The 18,954-nt window shown below is 42.5% G+C and overlaps 1 protein-coding gene across 3 annotated transcripts in view; it reads right to left on the bottom strand.

Annotated features, from left to right (window-relative positions):
* Positions 1-18,954, bottom strand: part of fam171a2a (family with sequence similarity 171 member A2a) — a 209,944-nt gene that overhangs the window by 98,347 nt on the left and 92,643 nt on the right. The window lies entirely within an intron of this gene.

The following is an 18,954-nucleotide window of genomic DNA, read 5'->3' as shown; positions in this document are numbered from 1 at the left end:
CTGGACTTCATTCATCCACTTTCCTCTTCTAGTGCTTTCAGGAGAACAATGAGAATGATTCAAAAGGATGGTTTTCAGTGCCCAAAGATCAAATATATTGGTTATGCTTATTCTCTGTTCACTTTAAAGGTGAACTAATCCCATTATAAATGCACGACATGGAGGACTTTGGACATGTTGCACAAAGTGGCATTTTAATGGCTCTTCTTCCATCATGTCTCTACGGAAAGGTACCTTGCTAGATGTGCAGAGTTTTGAGATTCTAAGCACCTACATCAATACAAGTTCTTTCACCTGGCATTTTGTCTCAATAAACATAATGTTAAAACTGCTGACGGGAACACGAAGAGCTGGATCAAGGCACATTATATACCTTTCTGAATTCCAGGACAGAACTTGGAGAGCAGCACAAGGTGAGTCAGGATGATGGATTTGGAAATGCCACTCATGCATTTTATTATTCTCTCCATTTATACCCAAGGGTACATGCACTTGGGAATACAAAGAGTGGCTTCACAGGACAATCAATCATTTGTTCACTGGGGAAGAATTCCAAACATACTGTGCAAACACCTTCAGGATACTCAAAGCAAGTTTCCCGACAGCTGTTAATCCTACGACCCGAATTTGTGTTTAGTCAGCAGGCAGACTCAAAAATCATGATGTAAACAGCAAGGTTGCAGTCTACGGGATGGCAGAAAGAAGTAATTGTGTTAATAGATTCAACTGAATTGTTCTCATAGTCAAGAGTCAATCACCCTCATTATACATCTCATCAACTTTATATGCAGTCAGCCAGAATAATCCCTGATGAATGATTTTCTCAATGTCAAGCGAACAGAAAACAAGGAAAAAGAATTCAGGCTATTCACTGATATTCTGAGATATCTTTACTGACTATTCGATTATTCTATTCCGATCTATACCAGTGTGGCCAGGTACATTCCAATCATTCCATTCATCCTCAGTATCTAATAAACCAATGCAAAAATCGGTCATCAACTTTGCATTATTCAGTTTTACTTAAAATACTCCCTTGCGTTAAAGACAAACAACCCCTCCCACGCAGAATACCTCTTCCCCTGAACTGCAGCATGACCTGATAATCTGTAGTAACAAAAATCTGGTGATCAAAGATAAACCCACTCACATTCACGAGAGAAGTTGTGCCGGACTATGGAAATCAATAGCATAATCAAAATTTTATTGCAGGTTACATTCAATTAAGGACCAACAACTCAGAGAGCACATGACCAAAAATAACAGATGTTCTACATGGCAGTTGCAAGAAGAGATTAAAAGGTTCTAAACAGCAACAGACTGGATGAGAAATTGGTCCAGAGGCAGAGAGCAAGGGAACCATGGTGACTGGAGGACTATTATAGGGTGATAGGAGGCTTGCCAATTAGGGCAAAATTAACAATGCGCTATGCTAAATTCAGGCTGCAGGAAAACTTCAATGGACTGTTGAGGTGATCATTGTCAAGGCAAATTGAATTCAGTTTGGAGGAATACAAGGAATACATTTGAGAAAGTTCAATGCAAGGGTAGGGGGAAAACTATAGTCAGAAGGCCACAAAGCAAGGAAACAGGCCCACAGACCCAGCTCGTCCATGCTGAACCACATGCCCTCTTGCTTTAGCCTTCCATGCCCGCATTAGGCCCATATCTTCCAATCCCCTCCCATCCAAGTGTATCCTACAACTTATTGTGCATCTCACCCAAGCAGGAGTAAAACATGGAAGTCTGCAGACACGGTGATTGAAATAAAAACACAACGCTGGTGAAACTTAGCAAATCAAACAGTGTCTTTTATACAGCAAAGATAAAGATGCAGATCCAATGTTTCAGGCAGAAGCCCTTCATCAAGGTATGATTACTATACAAAGTACACTGTTTGACCTACTGAGTTTCTCATCCATTTTGTTTTTACTTTTATCTCATCTAACCAGTCCATCAACATTTCCTTACCGCCCAGAACTCGATTCCTCTCAGTCAAAGCAGTTCCAATCTGAAACAATGACTATTTTTCTTCCCACAGATGTCACTTGACCTGGGTAACTCCTGCATTTTCTGCGTCATTTGAACTTAATTCCTCGCATTGCCAGAGATCTTGGAGTAGCATGCCCATGAGGTCATGTGATGGTTATATATGATGTCCAGGAAGAAAGAAAATGGATAATCACAGAGGCAAGGAATATAGCAGCAGGAAAAGCTAGAACTGTTTCATACACCGGCTACATGCATGTACCAAATTACAGGAAAGCTGCAGCAGATATAGAAAGGTAGATGCAGCGAACATGAGCAGGGCTGGAGAATTATGGATCGGAGGAGAGACTTTATTTTTCAGAATAAAATGTGCCCAGGGTGAGATTTAATTAAGGTGAATCAAATTATGAGGACCTAAAGAATAAAAGCAGTGTCAGCTATTGTCTTCAGTAAATAAATCAGCAGATGGATGAGGTAAAGCACAGGATTCTGTTGACACCGTGGTTAAGTGAAAAAAACACAAACGCTGGAGAAACTCAGCAGGTCAAACAGTGCCTTTATGAAACAAAGGTAAAGATACATCACCAACGTTTCGGGCTTGAGCCCTTCATCAAGGTGGATGATAAAGGTTTATATTAATTGGGAATGAGACGGTCATGGTCCTGGAATCACGGTTTGAAAGGGAGAAAGTGGCATTAAACAGGGAAGTCCGCCGACGCTGTGATTGCACAAAATACCCAAAAGTGCTGGAAAAATTCAGCAGGTCGCACAGCCAAGGGTTTCCAATTTTGGCTCCCTTTTTCTTCTAAAGATCAGCCATTTTCAACATTTTAAGGTAAAAGTTCCATTATTGTCCCCCAATACTACATTTAGAATGTGACGTACATGAAATTCTTTAACTTTGTCTACCGCAAGGAAGACAGAAAGTCACCACTTTGCTCAGTGCCCCTCACAGAAATGAGGCCCCAGCGAGGGACAAACTCACAACCCTTGGTTTACAAGACCAGTACTCTAACCACTGAGCTACTGGAGCTATAGTCTGTAAGATATTGACGTGGCTGTGGAGAAATGTGTCCACCTGTGGGAAAGGGCATGTCTGGAGGTCATCAAGTTAGATAGCTAATGAAGAACCCAATGGGAATTTCAAAATCAACTTCTTGAAGCTATGGGCAGGGAAAATGTGGAACCCGTTTCCACAAGGAATGGTTGATGCGAGCAGCAGGGATGCTTCTAAAAGGGGCTGACAAGCTTTATAAGATAGATATGGAAGAAAAATGGGAGATGGCTCAAATGGAACATAAAATCCATTAGCTTCCAAGTCATATATCTAATGCAATGTGACATGATCTTGATCTGAGGAAGGGTGCGGCTGCAAAGATATGGACAATTTGGTTGTAATATTCCAAAATTTGCTAATATCACCGTAGTGAGCTGTATGTAAAGGGATGATGATTCCGCATACAGGAGGGAGATTGAAAACTTGGCTGAATGGTGCACCAACAACAACTTCGCACACAATGTCACCAAAACCAAGGAGCTGATTATAGACTTTGGGAAAGGAAAACCAGAGGTGTATGATCCAATGAGGATCGGAAGTGGAGAGGGTGAGCAAATTTAAATTCCTATCTCAGAAGATGATTCCTGAACCCACCACATCAATGTCGCCAGCAACAAAGCATGTCAGTGTCTCTACTTCCTCAGGAGTTTGCGAAAGTTCAGTATGTTATCAGAAACCTTGGCAAACTTCGACAAATGTGTAGTTGAAAGGGTGTTGACTGGCTGCATCATGGAGTAGTGTGGGGGCACCAATATTTCTGAGCAGAAAGCCCTGCAAAAGATGGTGGACACAGCCCAGTGCATCACAGGCAAAACTTTCCCCAGCACCATGAACATCTACATCAATGGTTCTCAACCTTTTTCTTACCACTCTTATACCACTTTAAGTAATCCCTATGCTATCGGGTGCTCTGTGATTGGTAAGAGATTGCCTCAGGTGGTATGTGAGTGGGAAGGGAAGGTTGAGAATCTCTGGACCCAAATGTTATTGAAATATTTTGCTTGAGAAAAATTGTTATTGGCCCATGTCCTTTGGAGTTATGAAACCATGCACATAATGAGTCAATTAGCCACGATTAAAACAGTGGTTTTTCAAACTTTTTCTTTCCACCCACATACCACTTTAAGCAATTCCTTACCAATCACTGAGCACTGATGGCATTGGGAATACCTAAAGTGAGAATATGGAAAGAACAAGATCTGAATTAAAACTATAATTTTATCAAGTTAAATTTATTTAAATCACTTTAGCGGTGGAAAGGAAGTGTATTGCAGTGACTTGGAAATCAGATGAGCATTTGGGCATGGAAAGATGGCACTTATTAATTCAAAGTTGCATACCCTTGGAGAAAATTACACTTAATTTGAGAAATAAATATTTAACTTTTGTACAAATCTAGAGCCTGTATATACAAAGCTTAGGGTTAAATATGTAAGAATGTACTTCCAGCCTCTTAAGACCTGTAATAATTTTCTTCATTAAATTAGTTTAATATAAACACTAAGATTCCAGTATGTGAGCCAACCCTTCGTGCAATTACTTGTTCTTTATGCTTTTTAACTCTTTTTATATAATTATTTTATATAACTATATTATATCTACTGTTATAATTATCTTTCTAGTGGTTGGGGATTACAGAGAGGGGAAGTTGAGCAAGAGGGAGAGATTAATACCATGTAATCAGTGTAATTTTCAAACTTTATTAAGTATTGACTGTACAATTACATGGATGAAAACTTGAAATAAATTTTTTTTTAAAAAGTGAAAAAATACACTGGTGTCAGAGAGCAGCATAAATTATTAAAGACCTACACCACCCAGCACACGCTCTGTTCTCGCTGCTTTCATCAAGAAAGAGGAATGGGTTCAGGGACAGCAGGTATCCTTCCACATTCAAAATCTGAAACAACAGACTCAAAAGCCACTTTCAAGTGCTCGTACACAGATAATGTGCCGGCAGATGCGGCTGGGGGAGTGCAGCTGGGACGTTCAGGTGGCCGCAGAGAAGACGCCTTTCTGTCACCTGAACATGCCGGCTGAAGGAGAGTCGCGTCCGAGCGAACACCAGCTTCTGTGGACTGTGGCCGTAGTTCCACTGCGGCTTTCAGGTGCAATGGGGGATTCTTGGAGCCGGAGAATATACCTACAGAAGGAGGGTTAGGTAAGTGCTCCTCCTGGCTGGGTTCTCCACTTTCAGGTGGCCACCCGACAGCCGCATTGGGGTAGAATAGGCGGCTTTACATTCGGGTATTCTGGCCACCTGAAAGCGGCTAAAGACTCCTTTAAGGACTCTTTCTTATTGAATCCTTATTTTTCTGTATTTGCACTGATGGTTAACGTTTCTTTCATTGTTTACATTTCTCGCTGTTGTATACACATCTTTCTTCTCGAGTATGGTTTGCACTAAGTAGGAATTCTCCTTGGCTCGCAGGAAAAAGGATCTCAGGGTTATACATGATGTCACCCACTACTCGGACAATAAATTTGAAATTCTGGAAAGATATCGCTATAGCAAACGGGGTAGATAAAGGGAACCAGAAGAAATCATGTACTTGGATTTCCGGAGCCATTGAATAAGATGGAGAAGAATGCATGGTACTGGAAATTATATATTGACATGGATAGGGGACTGGTGAAGACAGAGGTCATGATCAATGACCTATTTTCTGATTAGCAATTAGTAACTGGTGAATGAACTACAGGGATCAATGTAGGATCCTCAACTAATTGCACTCCATATTAATAACTTAGATGAAGGGAATAAGCATTCAGTACCCAGTTTACAACGAGAGATGGAAGGACAGAGCCTGAAAAGTGATGAGGAAAGGTTAATGAGCGAGAAATTGATTTTTGGAGTGTACTGATGTTATAAAATGTGAGGCAATCCACTTTGGAAGAATGGAAAAGCAGAGAAAAAAATGCATATGACTGCAAATATCACAAAATAGGCCCCTGGGAACCCTAGAGAATGAAATACAAAGAGCTGGCATGCAAACACAGCAAGTCATTACGCAGGCTAATGCAACACTGTCCCTTCTTGCATGGTGAACAGAGTCGGGAAGTTTTGACACAGCTTTACAGACTGATAGTGAAACCACAAATGGATAACAACCGCCAATTCCATATTTAAAGGAAGGATGTGCTTGTGTTGGAAGCCGTGCAGAGGAGGTTCGTGGAATTGATTCCTGGGACGAAAGGGCTGCTGTACAAAGACAGAATTATCCGATTGTGCCTTGAAAGTGAGAAGAATAATTTTATTGAAATGTACAAGAATCTGAGAGGCATCAACAGGGTGGACGTGGAGAGAATGTTTCCGCCGAGCAAGATTTATCCTGAACTTGAGGATCTCCCCCCCTCCCCAACCCCCCCAAGAAACGCCAATTTGTTCTGAGGGCCATGAATTGTTAGCATTCTTACCCCCCACCCAGAAAGCTATTGAGACAGTCGGTGATAATATTTAAACAAGAGACCAGCGGACACTTGAACCTCAAAGGGGCCAAAAGGTTTGGGAGAATTACCTTGTGGCCAAGACTGAATCAACGAAGATTTTGTTGAATGGTGCATCAGACTCAAGGTGGTCCACTCCTGTTTCCTTCACATGAGATGGAGGAGATAACAGCTGAGTGACTGCAAGTAAGCTTCGAGACTCCAATCTAAGATGTCACCCTGCTCCAGTGAGTTTTCCCAATGCCTCAATTGCTAACATCCAGAGTTCCCTCTAATGTTTCTTTCTTTCATCAAACTTGCAGATCTTGTGAACTCAAACATATTACCGCCGAACAACATACAGTGAAAATCCAGTTACATCAATCATTATGCAAAAATGAATTCACCACCAAGTCATTTCATTTTGTGCAGAGCATTAGAATGAATCATTCAGCCAAGTGGGATCTAACTAGAACGGTCGAACACATGAAGATCACCACTTGCCTTGACCATCAAGGCCTCTGCCATTCCAAGGGAAGTTACAGTTTTCTCTTACCAAGGCCATTGCTGTATGCTATTTGGTGCAGGCAAAATCTAATTCAGGGATTGGAGAAAATGCTGAGAGATTTCTCAAGTAAACACCTCTCCTCAATGTCCTATCAATGCACAGAATACAATGTACAGCATAGAAAGAGACCATTCACCCAACTAGTCCATGCCAGAGTGATTGGACATCTCCCTCTCCAACTCTTCTCAGCATTGCACCCAGTCTTCACTCCCAAATGCCCATCGAGCGTCTCCTTCACGCATCTATTCCCCCTCAATAAATTATGCTTTTTAGACTGCAATATCAGGAAAATTAGTGGAAAAAAATTAGCATAATTACTTCCCATGAGGTCGCTCACACTGGGTGCCTTTTTAGACTGCAAGTACCTTGGTCTAACAGTCCCGGTGGTTGGACGTGCAGTAGAGCGGATGACCGTCAACAAATTTTTCCGGTACGATTTACACTGCAGGCTTTCTCCAAAATATTGTAGGGGATCCTGCAGGATAAATTGCAGTGCAGGAATGGACTCCAAATTCCTTTTTAGACTGCCTGTGTAGTGGGAAAATTCCTTGATTGCCTGCAGTCTAAAAACCATAAATGATTCATAAATGAACCATTAATATTCCTTCCCGTCTTTGGACACATTTTTTTCCTCCCAAATTCCTCATTTTGTAATTGGCAAAAAAATGTTATCACCTCAGCCTCTTGTTTTGCTCCTTCCAAGAACTGAAAGAGCACCTTCATGGTTTACAACATCAAAACTTCCCAATTTTATTGAACCATCTAGAATTTCTTTCACTCCCCTTTTTGTTCCAGAATACAATGAAAAAGCACTTTGAATTAAGGGGATGACAGCAGTGCATGTATGCTTTTGGAACAGTAACCGAGCAAAATCCAATTATCTGAAGAGACAAGCTCAAATTCCACCACGAGGGAATTAAATTCAGTTAATTCATTACATAAATCTGGAATAAAGACAATGGTAAGCATGTCAAAGATAATGAGACTATTACATTGTTGGAAAACCCCATGCGGCTTGTTGAAATCCTTCAAGAGAGGAAATCTGCTGTTTTCACCCAATCTAGCTGACATACGAATCCAGACCCTCACCCATGCGGTTAACTCTTAACTACCCTCTGCAGTGGCCAATAAAACTGCTAATGCACAGTAGCATGAAACTTGAAGGCACAAAAGCAAGTGATGCCCACATCTCCTTTCAGCTTGCATTCACCACCCACACATAGTTTGCTGTTCAAACCCCCCCCCTCTCTCTACTTCCACCTCGTCTATCTCCTGCCTCTGTCTCCCAACTCCACCCCTCCTGCTCACCTGGCTTCATCTGTCCATATTCCTGCCTTGATCCACCAATTACCTACTGACCCCACCCTCCCCTTCTGTCTCATTCCTGAAGCAAGGTTTCAACCCAAAGTGGCATCTGTCCATTTCCCTCCAATGGATGCTGCTCAACGTCTTGAGATCCTCCATTGGTTTCCAATTTTTGCCAAGTTTCAACATCTGCTCTGTTGTTGCCACACATTCAGTTTTACTCCATTAAACCCCAAACGCTCCATCCTCCTTGGCCATCAGAGCCAACCTCTGTTCAAACCAACTTCACACCAAATGAATCCAACACAAACTCACTGAAGTCCTCAACACTGGAGCCCTCTCCTTCTACCACAGCCAGGCATTAAAAATCTAGCTGGTCCTCTCATTTAACCCTTCTTCTGCCCAACTCGAGACTTCTGTGGTGGGTGGCACAGTTAGCATTGAGGTAAGCGCCAGAGACCCAGGTTCGAATCCAGTGCTGTCTGTAAAGAGTTTGTACGTCTATGTGGGTTGACCCCGCGTACTCCCACCAATGGAGATTGTAGGTTAACTTGGTGACACAGGTTCATGGGCTGGTTGGGACTATTACTGTACTGTATATCCAAATTTAAAAATTTTAAATAGTCAGCCTATTTGGATTTGACTTTCACTTGGTGACAAGGTTTTTCTCCTTTCAGAAGTATAAATAATTTTGTCAATTGATGATCACCGTAGCGGTTAGCGCAACGCTGTTATAATGCTAGTGACCTGGGTTCGAATCCGCGGCTGTCCGTCAGGAGTTTGTATGATCTCCCCGTTTCTGCGTCAGTTTCTTCTGGGTGCTCCAGTTTTCTTCCACCGTTCGCAACATACGGGGGTTATAGATTAATTGGGTGATGCAGGAAGGGCCTATTACCGTGATGTGAGTCTAAGTTTTTTAAAATTATTTTTTTTAATTTATAAATTGTGACACGCTAGCACATACAGTTTCGGACTTATAAACCCACATTCAAACTGCTGTGTTTCATTAGGACACAGTGCACAAATGTTCTCTGCCAGTGAAAAACGCTTGTGAAAGTTTTTTTCTGATGTTAGTATCACCAAAAATAGTTTTCTTGTGATCTGATCGCTGAGCAGAGAAAATAAAACTGGAGTTTTGTACAGTATCATGGCCTCCTTCAGCTGTTACAAAAAAAAATCAAATAATGACTTCACTGCAGAAGAACGTCAAGTTGCACTGTCTGTCCTTTTTGTCTGCAGTTTCCTACAGCTGACCTTCCAAATTAGAAACTGCTAGATGCTCCAAATGAATGGATAAAAAAGGTCTCTCTCACACTGTCAAATGAGGGGTTATAATTTCTGCCTCGTCCTGTCCCACTATAGAATCTGTTGGATGCATAAATGAGGATTCAACGATACTCCAAAATGATCAGTCATGCAGGACATTAAAAATAAAGTCCGATTTAGGCTGGCTTCTTGGGGTTTATTGTTTGATAACCAAATGTGCAGTTCACAGGATAGTACTCACCTGAAGCATTCAAATGGAATCCATACTGCACATTCTGTTTTTTCATCTCCACTGGGGGGCCGGGGGGTCAAGTCATCAACAAGCACGAAATTCAGACTTGCGTCTATGTGCGGTATGAAGGACTGTATTGTGGGAGGTTTCTTTTTTGTTGAAGCAAAGGGTCATGAGGGGGGCAATAAACCAAGTTTATTTGTTAAAAACAATAGCGAGTAGAGTGAGAGGGGTTCTTCTGAGAACCAACTGTTATCTCTGTTATCCATGCAGCACATTTACAGAGCATAGGATTGCAACGGTGGTTAGCATCAAGTCCAGCCTGAGAGCACAGTTAGGGACTTCATTCAAGAACCCAGTAGTTACAGGGTTAGCATAGCTGATAGTGTGGCGCAACTATAACGCCAGTAAGCCGGGTTCGAATCCAGCACTGTCTGTAAGGACCGTACATTCTCCCTGAGCCTGCGTGGGTTTTCCCTGGCTATTCTGGTTTCCTCCCACCCTCCAGAATGGATGGCGCTGTTGGTTAATCTGGGTGCAATTGAGCGGCACGAGTTTAAATTGCCAGAATTGGCTTCTACAATTAAAAAATACAATTTTTTTTGACAATAAATTAACAGGGGAAAAAACTGTCTTCAAGTCTTGTTGCATGCTTTCACTCTCTTAAGTCTCCCCTGTGAGAGAAGGGTGGCGCAGTTGGTGTAGTGGTTAGCACAAAGCTTCTTCGGCATTAGTGATCAGGACGGGGGTTCAATTCCCGCGCTGTCTGTAAGGAAATTATATGTTCTCCCTGTGTCTGCGCGGTTTCCTCCTATACCGCGGGTTAATTGGCTGTAAATTGGGGAGCACAGACTCATGGGCTGAAATAGCCTGTTAACGTCCAGTATATCTAAATTTTAAAAAAATTAATTACAAATTTTTAAATTTAAGTGAGTGTGTCTGGGTTGTGAAGGGTCTTTCTGTGTTAGCTGCCGGCCATAGATAACAGGAGGTATAGATGGGTCCATGAAGTGGGGGGAAGTTTGTGTTATGCTCGGAGCTGACCTAGGTAACTGCCATACTACAGGTATATGCCCGCGTCCTGGCCATTACACAGATTCACTTGGATTTTATTGTATTTGTGTTAATGCGACTTGATGTATACAAATCAGATGACATATTTCCTAAATTACAATATCAACTATAATTCCAACATAATACACTCAACTGCAAAACAGTTTTCAATAAGCCCTGGGGCTATGCAACATGAAAACAGACCCCTTGGCCAAACTTGTCCATGCTGGCCACATTGTCCACCTGATCTCGTCCTTCTTCCCCACATTTCGTCCAAATTCCTCATGAAGGTCTTCAAGTAATGAACAATTAAAGGGGTAATTGTCAGTTTCTCTTACATATCAGATTCCAAATTTATTGGCACTCAAGAGGCACAGGTTTGAATGAAACTGATAATTCCTTTAATTATACTTCTTGATAATAAGTCAAGGATAAGCCCATTGCTGAATTAACCTGGCTCTCAGATTGCAATTGTTGTAAGTTCACATTCAGTTAAGACAGAGTTAAACAAACTGCTGCAGGAACTCAGTGGGTCAAGAAGCAAGAGTGGATGAAACGGACAATCAATGATTCAGGTCCAAACCCTGCGTCAGGCCTGAGAAACAAGAGGGAAGACGGGCAGCGTGTTAATATTGCCAGTATCTTTAAACACAGTCGGTCCATGCCCTCACTTCTCAGTCCTGAGGCAGGGCTTCAACCCGAAACATTGCACAGCTTTGACAATTACAGAACTGATCTCTGCAATGAGGCAATTTCAGTTTATATAGTTGAATAATAGGGAACAATCACTTTTCCTGTTGAGGTGTATCCTAGACAATATTACTATAAACAGCGCAGCCTTGGATTTGCTTGAAGCCGAATGATAACAATAACTTCACACATATGCGTGTTCCAGCTTCTGAGTTGGTCCTTGGAAGTTCTTTCACTTCTTAGTTCATCTTCCTTTTCAAACTTCAACTGACATTTTACATGAACAGATAGCTTTTGATTCAATGCCTGCGCTGTCAGAAACGTTTAGGCTGTGTATGACAGTTCGCAAGCATCTAACACAGCAATATGGTGAGAGACAAAATGCTCAAACTTTCTTTTCAGCGTACATTTTAAAATACATCCTCTCAACTCACTTTTCATCATTTTGCAACCTCTAATGAAGAACTTCAGTAATATTCATGGGGAGTCAAATCTGATAGGATTTTTGTAATTAATTTCAGCTCAATATGCCTGGACATACCCCTCCATAAATCTTCGTCCGCGAAGCCAAGCCAAATGGTCGTAAGGACCATCCCTATATATTGTGAATGTATTTGCAAATCAGTTCTCTAAAGCACCAATATTCGAAATAGCTTCCACCCTTTGGACTCCATGACCCTGTCTTCAGGGACTGCCAACAGCGCACATATTCCTTGTCCCCGTTTTCTGGGACTGGTTTTATGCCCAACCACCAGTTGGTTCGTATTGTACTGTAGTTTACTCATGGACCCAGTCCAGAGTATAGATCATGAAAGGTTAAAAATGGCCAGAGACAAAGGGTTAAGGAGGGAAGTGGATTTGTATTTCAAACAGATTAAAAAGTGGGAAAAGGACAGATAAATATATGAACTGGCTGTGGCAGAGATCGAGGCTTGTTGGACTTTGTTATGGTATCATCTTTCCACAATGTTATCTCAATGCAAAACATTGAATAGCTTTGCAAAAGAGCCACACTAATGTGGCAGGTTTTGTGTGGTACAAAACTCTTACTCGAAAGAACCAAAGTGACAAGGAGGCCCATTTCACGTAGCTTACCCAATTTAATCAACGCGTGCCGATTTGATTGCGCTGATTCTTGGACACAGTTAGCAAGACACTTTTTGTTTTACACTCCCATCAGAGGAGCCAGGCGACAAACATGTGGCAACCAGCCAGCAGCTGGACAAACTTCCTATCTATTTTGTTGAGCACAGTTCCTGAGTTGGAAGATTCATTGTCCAACTTGTGAAAAGTTCCGGATCAAAACATCCATCTCAGTGTCAAGTCTGACTGAAAATAGAATAACCGATATTTCACTTTCCAGCGTATGCTGTAAATATTTTACTTTAGTGATCAGTTGCAAGATCTTTGAGATTTGGGTCACTGCAGCTTGACAAAAAAAAACAAAGGATGTATACTGTATTATCACAAGAGATGGTGTTGAAGCCGATTACTCCAAGGAGTTCAAAATAAATAAAACTATAGAGACTGGAATCTGAAACAACAGACACGCTGCCAAACAGCATCCACGATAAATAACACTAGCTCAAAGACCCTTTGTAAGAACAGGACTTGGGCAATGGGTGGAACAAAGTGGAATATCTGTAATGTAGAGGCTGGCAGAAACTCAAACATGTTGTTGGTTCACCTCGAATGATAGAAAGTGAAAAGATGAATGGACCGGTGTTGCATCTCTTCCCATTACAAGGGAAGGTGCCACGAGACAGGAAGAGGTGGATAGTGCGGCCGGTTAGCACAATAACCACCAGTAGCCCAGGTTCGAATCTGGCGCTGTCCATAAGGAGTTTGTCCATTCTCCCTGTATCCACATTGGGTTCCCTCAGTGTGCTCCACTTTTCTCCCATGTGGTTCCCATAGAGGCTCTGATAGCTCAGTGGTTAGAGCACTGGTCTTGTAAATCAGTGGTTGCAAGTTTGTTCCTCACTGGGGCCTCGTTTCAGTGAAGGGAGCTGAACAAAGTGGCGATTCTCCGCCTTGCTCATGGTAGACAAAGTTAAAAGAATTTCATGCAAGTTGCATTCTAAATGTAGTATTACATGACGTGCCCGTCAAGTTCACAACCCTCGCATTTTTTTTTTCTTGCCCCGAGTGTTGACACCTCCACACAAGGCAGTGATGCAACCAGCCAGAATGCTGTAGAGGTTTCTGAGATTCTTCGGTGATGTTCCGAATCTCCTCACAAAGTATGGCCGCTGGCTATATTTTGCATTTTAATACAAATGTCATTTCAGCACAGGTGAAATTTATTGCTCTCCTTCAGAATTTTCATCAGAATAAACTCAACTAGATGCTTCGATGGGCGTTTTTCTTTTTTTTTAATCAGTATAAAGCAACAAAAAAAAAATCAAACTCTACACAATGTCAGGTTTCGTGCTGATTATTGGTGGCACTGAGACCAGATCCCGTGGGGGAGCGACAGAAAACAAAGAAACATCCATCCAATTAAGCAAATGGGCAGAAATCGATCAGATAGAGCCCTGAACGGGGAAGTGTGGGGCCGTTCACTTTGTACATGAAAATTATTGCTCAGGCTGCCTTGTGATACTGAAAAGGAGGGTCAGCGTCAACCCAGAAGTTTGATAATTAACTTGACATACTACATCTAATTGAATGCTGGGCCTCAGAAGGTAAGAAACCATACCGCAGCCTGCTTAATGCCCTGCATAATTCGTCTTGGCTGCATTGAGATCAATTCTGGGCCTTGGTTTTGATCAAATATAGTTCATTACTGCCATGTAGTATTTACATTGTTACAGTCACGTCATGAACAGAAAGCTTTAAGTCAATATTCATGGTTTTCACTGTGCAGCTGTACGTCCTCTTGACGGAACCTCCATCCTCCCTGTGTATTTGTTGCATTTTGAAGTGTAGTTAAGTTTCATTTGCCACAAAATATCCAGTCAAGTGGGAAGAGTTCTTCCAACTGAAAGCAGTCTTTCTCTAACATTTCACACAGATGCGTAAAGAGTACAATTTATGGAGTATACTGTACAAAATCATGTAAAAGTAGAGGGGCCTTTTTAAGACCATTTTTTAAAAAAAATGTTAAATTTAGGGGATCAAATACTACTATTGGCTGCGGTAAGTACCTGGGTCATGCGAGGCGTTGGACCTTCCAATAAGCGGCCTGCCGGGACCGAGTGATAAGACCACATTCGGGGCGTCGGGAGGGGCCACAACCTAGGCGAGAATCCAGTCAAGGCATAGGGAGCTCTGATGAGCCAAAATTAGTTGGGGGAGGGTGGTGTTTTATTTTACAATCCTACATCCGCAGGCTCTGGATCCCAAGATGATGGTCTTGAAGGAGCTGCAGACTCCAAGGAACCAGGATACCAGAAAACGTAGGGACCACCCCCTCTGTTTGAGAAGTAGAGCCAGAGGAGATGGCTCCACGGAACGGTGACTACCGCAGCGGACCAGTGAGTGGCTCCACGGCTGAAGAACACAGAGGCAACTTGCGGTCAAAGGACTCACACCAGGCTGTGGACTACTAGGACTGGCTCGAGACTAGCTGAAGGGGCACCAGGTATCAGAACCGGGATCCGAGAGGGTGCCGAGTGCAGGAGGGGCCTCGGGCATTGAAGGCTTCCTATTGTGTTGGAAGTTTGGATCTGGAACTCGGGTTGCCGATGGTTTGGACTGACGTCTATGTGACTGCAGAGGCCACAGAAGCACTGGAGGCGAGTCCACAGGCACCCAGCGACTCTGAAGGGACTCTCTTGAGCTTTTCTTTCTCTGACTGTAAAGACACTGGAGATTCTGCTGATGGTGAATCTTTGTCTGCCTCATGGTGGCAACGGTTAGTGTGGCAATTAGTGCGATCTAAAACGTATGGGATTATTGGTTAATTGGGTGTCACAAGTTTATTTGTTAAAATTCATTTTGGGACAATTTAAAATGAGTCCCCAATATTATTCTTCAAATTGGTTCTTATTCCATTATGCTAATAATCTTTTCCAAACTATTAACAAAAGGTTTAAACTTTCAACATTACATTGGTTCAGGGAGAAATTCCTTTCATTGTTCATGTCAGAAGTGTTTATTCCCTTAGAAATATACAAAACAAATACAAAACATTACAAACCGAGCCAATTCATCCCTTCAGACCCAGAACATTAATTTTGTTTATCTCTTCACAGGTGCTGCATGACTTGAAAGTTTTCTGCATGCATTCAGTTTATTTCTTGTACCGTAAAGAAAACCGTTTGACCTCTTGAACCATGTCAAAACCAGTAACTTTTCATCCTTAAACACTAACTGAGCAAATTCCTGCAAAATAAATGAAATCAAAGATTGTAAGGGCAAGAAAATTAAAACAGAAAATCCTGGAAACACTCGGTAAGTCGGGATGTATTTGTGGGAAGAGGAACAGTTAGCGCAAGGACTAACATTGTTAGAACTGGGAAAAGCTGATGAGAGAAAAAGCCCTTTCTCCAGTACTGAAGGGTCTCAGACCGATGTTTCTCTCTTCAGAGATGCCAACTGACCTGGCGAGTATTTCCAACATTGAATAAGCACCGGGCTCAGCATGTACATTCCAGCACTTTCTCTCTGGAACCAGCCTGTGTAGTAGTTTATTTATATAGCGCATTTAACACCACGCATGCTGATCCAAACCCCTGAACATTACAATTAAGAATAAACTGGTTACTATCTAAACGACGACAGGCAGCCAAAATACACCAGCTCATCCATCATTTTACATCGACTATCCAACTTGGAACATTAATTATTTACTCTCACTCACTATTGTTCACACATGGTTCTCTTCAACTTCTACTTTATCAGTGAACTCACTAATTTCTTGTTGAAACTCACTTGTGTTTCGTACCGACAAAGTTGTTGAAATTCATTGTTCTAAACTCTGCCACTTGCTAACCATGAGACATTCAGTAAGAGCAGAAATGGGCCATTCAGCCCACCCATTCAGTCATGAGCTGATCCATTTTTTCACCCAGCACCACGGCCCGGCTGTCGCCTCGTAACCTTTGATGCCCCCTCGGGCAGTGTGGCTAGTGCAATGCTGTTACAGCTCCAGGGACACAGGTCTGTAACGAGCTTGTATGCTCTCCCCATGTCGGTGTGGGTTTTCCTCCTACCCTCCAAAACGGTGTAGGGGAGGGTTGTTGGGGTATTTGGGCAGCATGGCCTCATTGGCTGGAAGGGTCTGTAACTGTGCTCCAAGTCCAAATTAAAATAAAACCTTTCAATCTTCGTCTTGAACGTACCCAACACCCACCTCCCTTCAATAATTTACTTCATTACTTGAATTTGCATCGTTTCGTCAATTGATTTCCATTTACCTCACTGAGTGCTCTCCAATGTCAATCCTGTCATAAATTCCTTAAAGGTTTGAACTGTTTAAACCAACTCAAGTTGATGGTAGCAGCCGGAAAGACCAAAGATTTGCCGCAGCTGTCACTCCTGTCAATCCTGAGCCATGGCACCAACTAGGAATCAGAAGCCTGCATCACGAGGCAAAATCAGTTGGGCGATAAAGCAGAAGTATGTGGGCTATGGCATTAATGCAGATAAGTGAAATAACAGCAATACTATGTGAGTGAAAATGCCATGCCAGGAATTCGAAACAAAGCAGGAGCTGCTCTAGATTTTACAAACAAAGTTGCTGGGACTGAAGATGGAATTCTGGTATCTACACCTCGACCACCAGCAACCTCGACACTCCACAAAAATTAGGACATGGAGAGTAGCAGCAGAAGTTCCAGGGAACAAGAAGTACAAAGACAGGTCAATTCAAAATTGACAGGGTTTTCATTCTCCGTGCACCTCAACTGCCCCACCAGTACCTTGTTAGTCATTGGTTCAAGGTTCCTTTTATTGTCACATTATAACACACAAAATTACATACATGATAAACTTCAACTTTTGTCTGCCGTAAGTGTCACCATGAGCCCAGTGCTGCAAACAAGAGAAAGAGAATCTATGATTTAGATTGTGGATTAAATGGTTTTGTGGCAAAGTTTGCAGATGACACCAAGATGGGTGGTAGAGTACCAAGTGTAGAAGAAATTGAAAGCTTGCAGAGACTTGGACAGCTGAGGGGAATGGGCGAAGAAAGGGCAGGTGAGGTATAATGTTGAGAAATGTACGGTTGTGCATTTTGGTCAAGGAATTAAACAGTCGGATTATTATTTGGATGGGGAGAAAATTCAAACCTCAGAAGTACAAAGGAACTTGGGGGGGGTCCTCGTGCGTGATAACCTGAAAGTTGACCGCCAGGATGGATCGGTGGTTAAGAAGGCGAATGCTATGTTGGTCTTCGTTTCAAAGGGGATTGTGTATAAGAATAAAGAGGTGTTGATGAGACTCTATGGGACACTGGTGAGAACTCATTTGGAGGAACTGTGCGCAGTTTTGGGCCCCATATCTAAGAAAGGATATAGCAAGGTTGGAGAGGGTACAGAGGAGGTTGACAGAACGATTCCAGGAATGGGGAGGATAACACGTGAGGAACGCTTAGCGGCTCTTGGACTCTATTCATTAGAATAGAGAAGAATGATATCATAGAAACATTTTGAATATTGAATGAATTGAATAGAGTAGATGTAAATAAGATGTTTCCCCTATTGGACGATTCCAGGACAAGAGGGAACAGTCTTAGAATTAAAAAGTACTAATTTACAACAGCGATGAGGAGAAATTTCTTTAGCCAGAGGGTAGTGGATTTGTGGAATTCGTGGCCACGTGCAGCTGTGGAGACAGGATCATTGGGGGAATTTAAAGGGGAAATTGATAGGTATCTAATTAGTCAGGGTATAATGGGATATGGGGACATGGCCGGAACTTGGAACTAGATGCAAGAACAGTTTCACTCAGGGAGGTTTAATGGAACAGACTCAATGGGCCAAATGGCCTTCTTCTGTTCCTTTCTGTGATCAAAAAGAAAATCCATTCAGAGTCATTGCGTGTCTGTGGATTCCCCACCAGTACTCCCACAGCCCCACAGACTCCTGTTCAAACCACTGGTAGCCCAAGCTCCAGATCCAAATCTCCAACATGATCATGAAGCCTTCAACACCCGAGGCCCTTCGGGAGCCATTTGTGCCTGCAGCACCCTCTCAAATTCCATTCCCGATACCCATTTCCCATAAGGCTGTCTTCGGCAGCCCAAAGACGGCGTGGGTCCTTGGATTACAAGTCGCCCGCGGCCTGTGTGCACTCCTCAGCCGCTGATCCCCTCGCTGGTCACTTTCCCTGCAGTGGGGGTGGCAGTGGGGGGTGGGGGGGAAATGTTCTCTCATTTCCTGTGGCCTGCACTAATCCGCTGCTACTCAGAGTCTGCAACCC

This window comes from Narcine bancroftii, chromosome 12 (genome assembly GCF_036971445.1).
Source record: "Narcine bancroftii isolate sNarBan1 chromosome 12, sNarBan1.hap1, whole genome shotgun sequence".
NCBI lineage: Eukaryota > Metazoa > Chordata > Chondrichthyes > Torpediniformes > Narcinidae > Narcine > Narcine bancroftii.
Note: the sequence above shows the minus strand (reverse complement) of the source record. Positions and strands in the feature narration are given on the sequence as shown.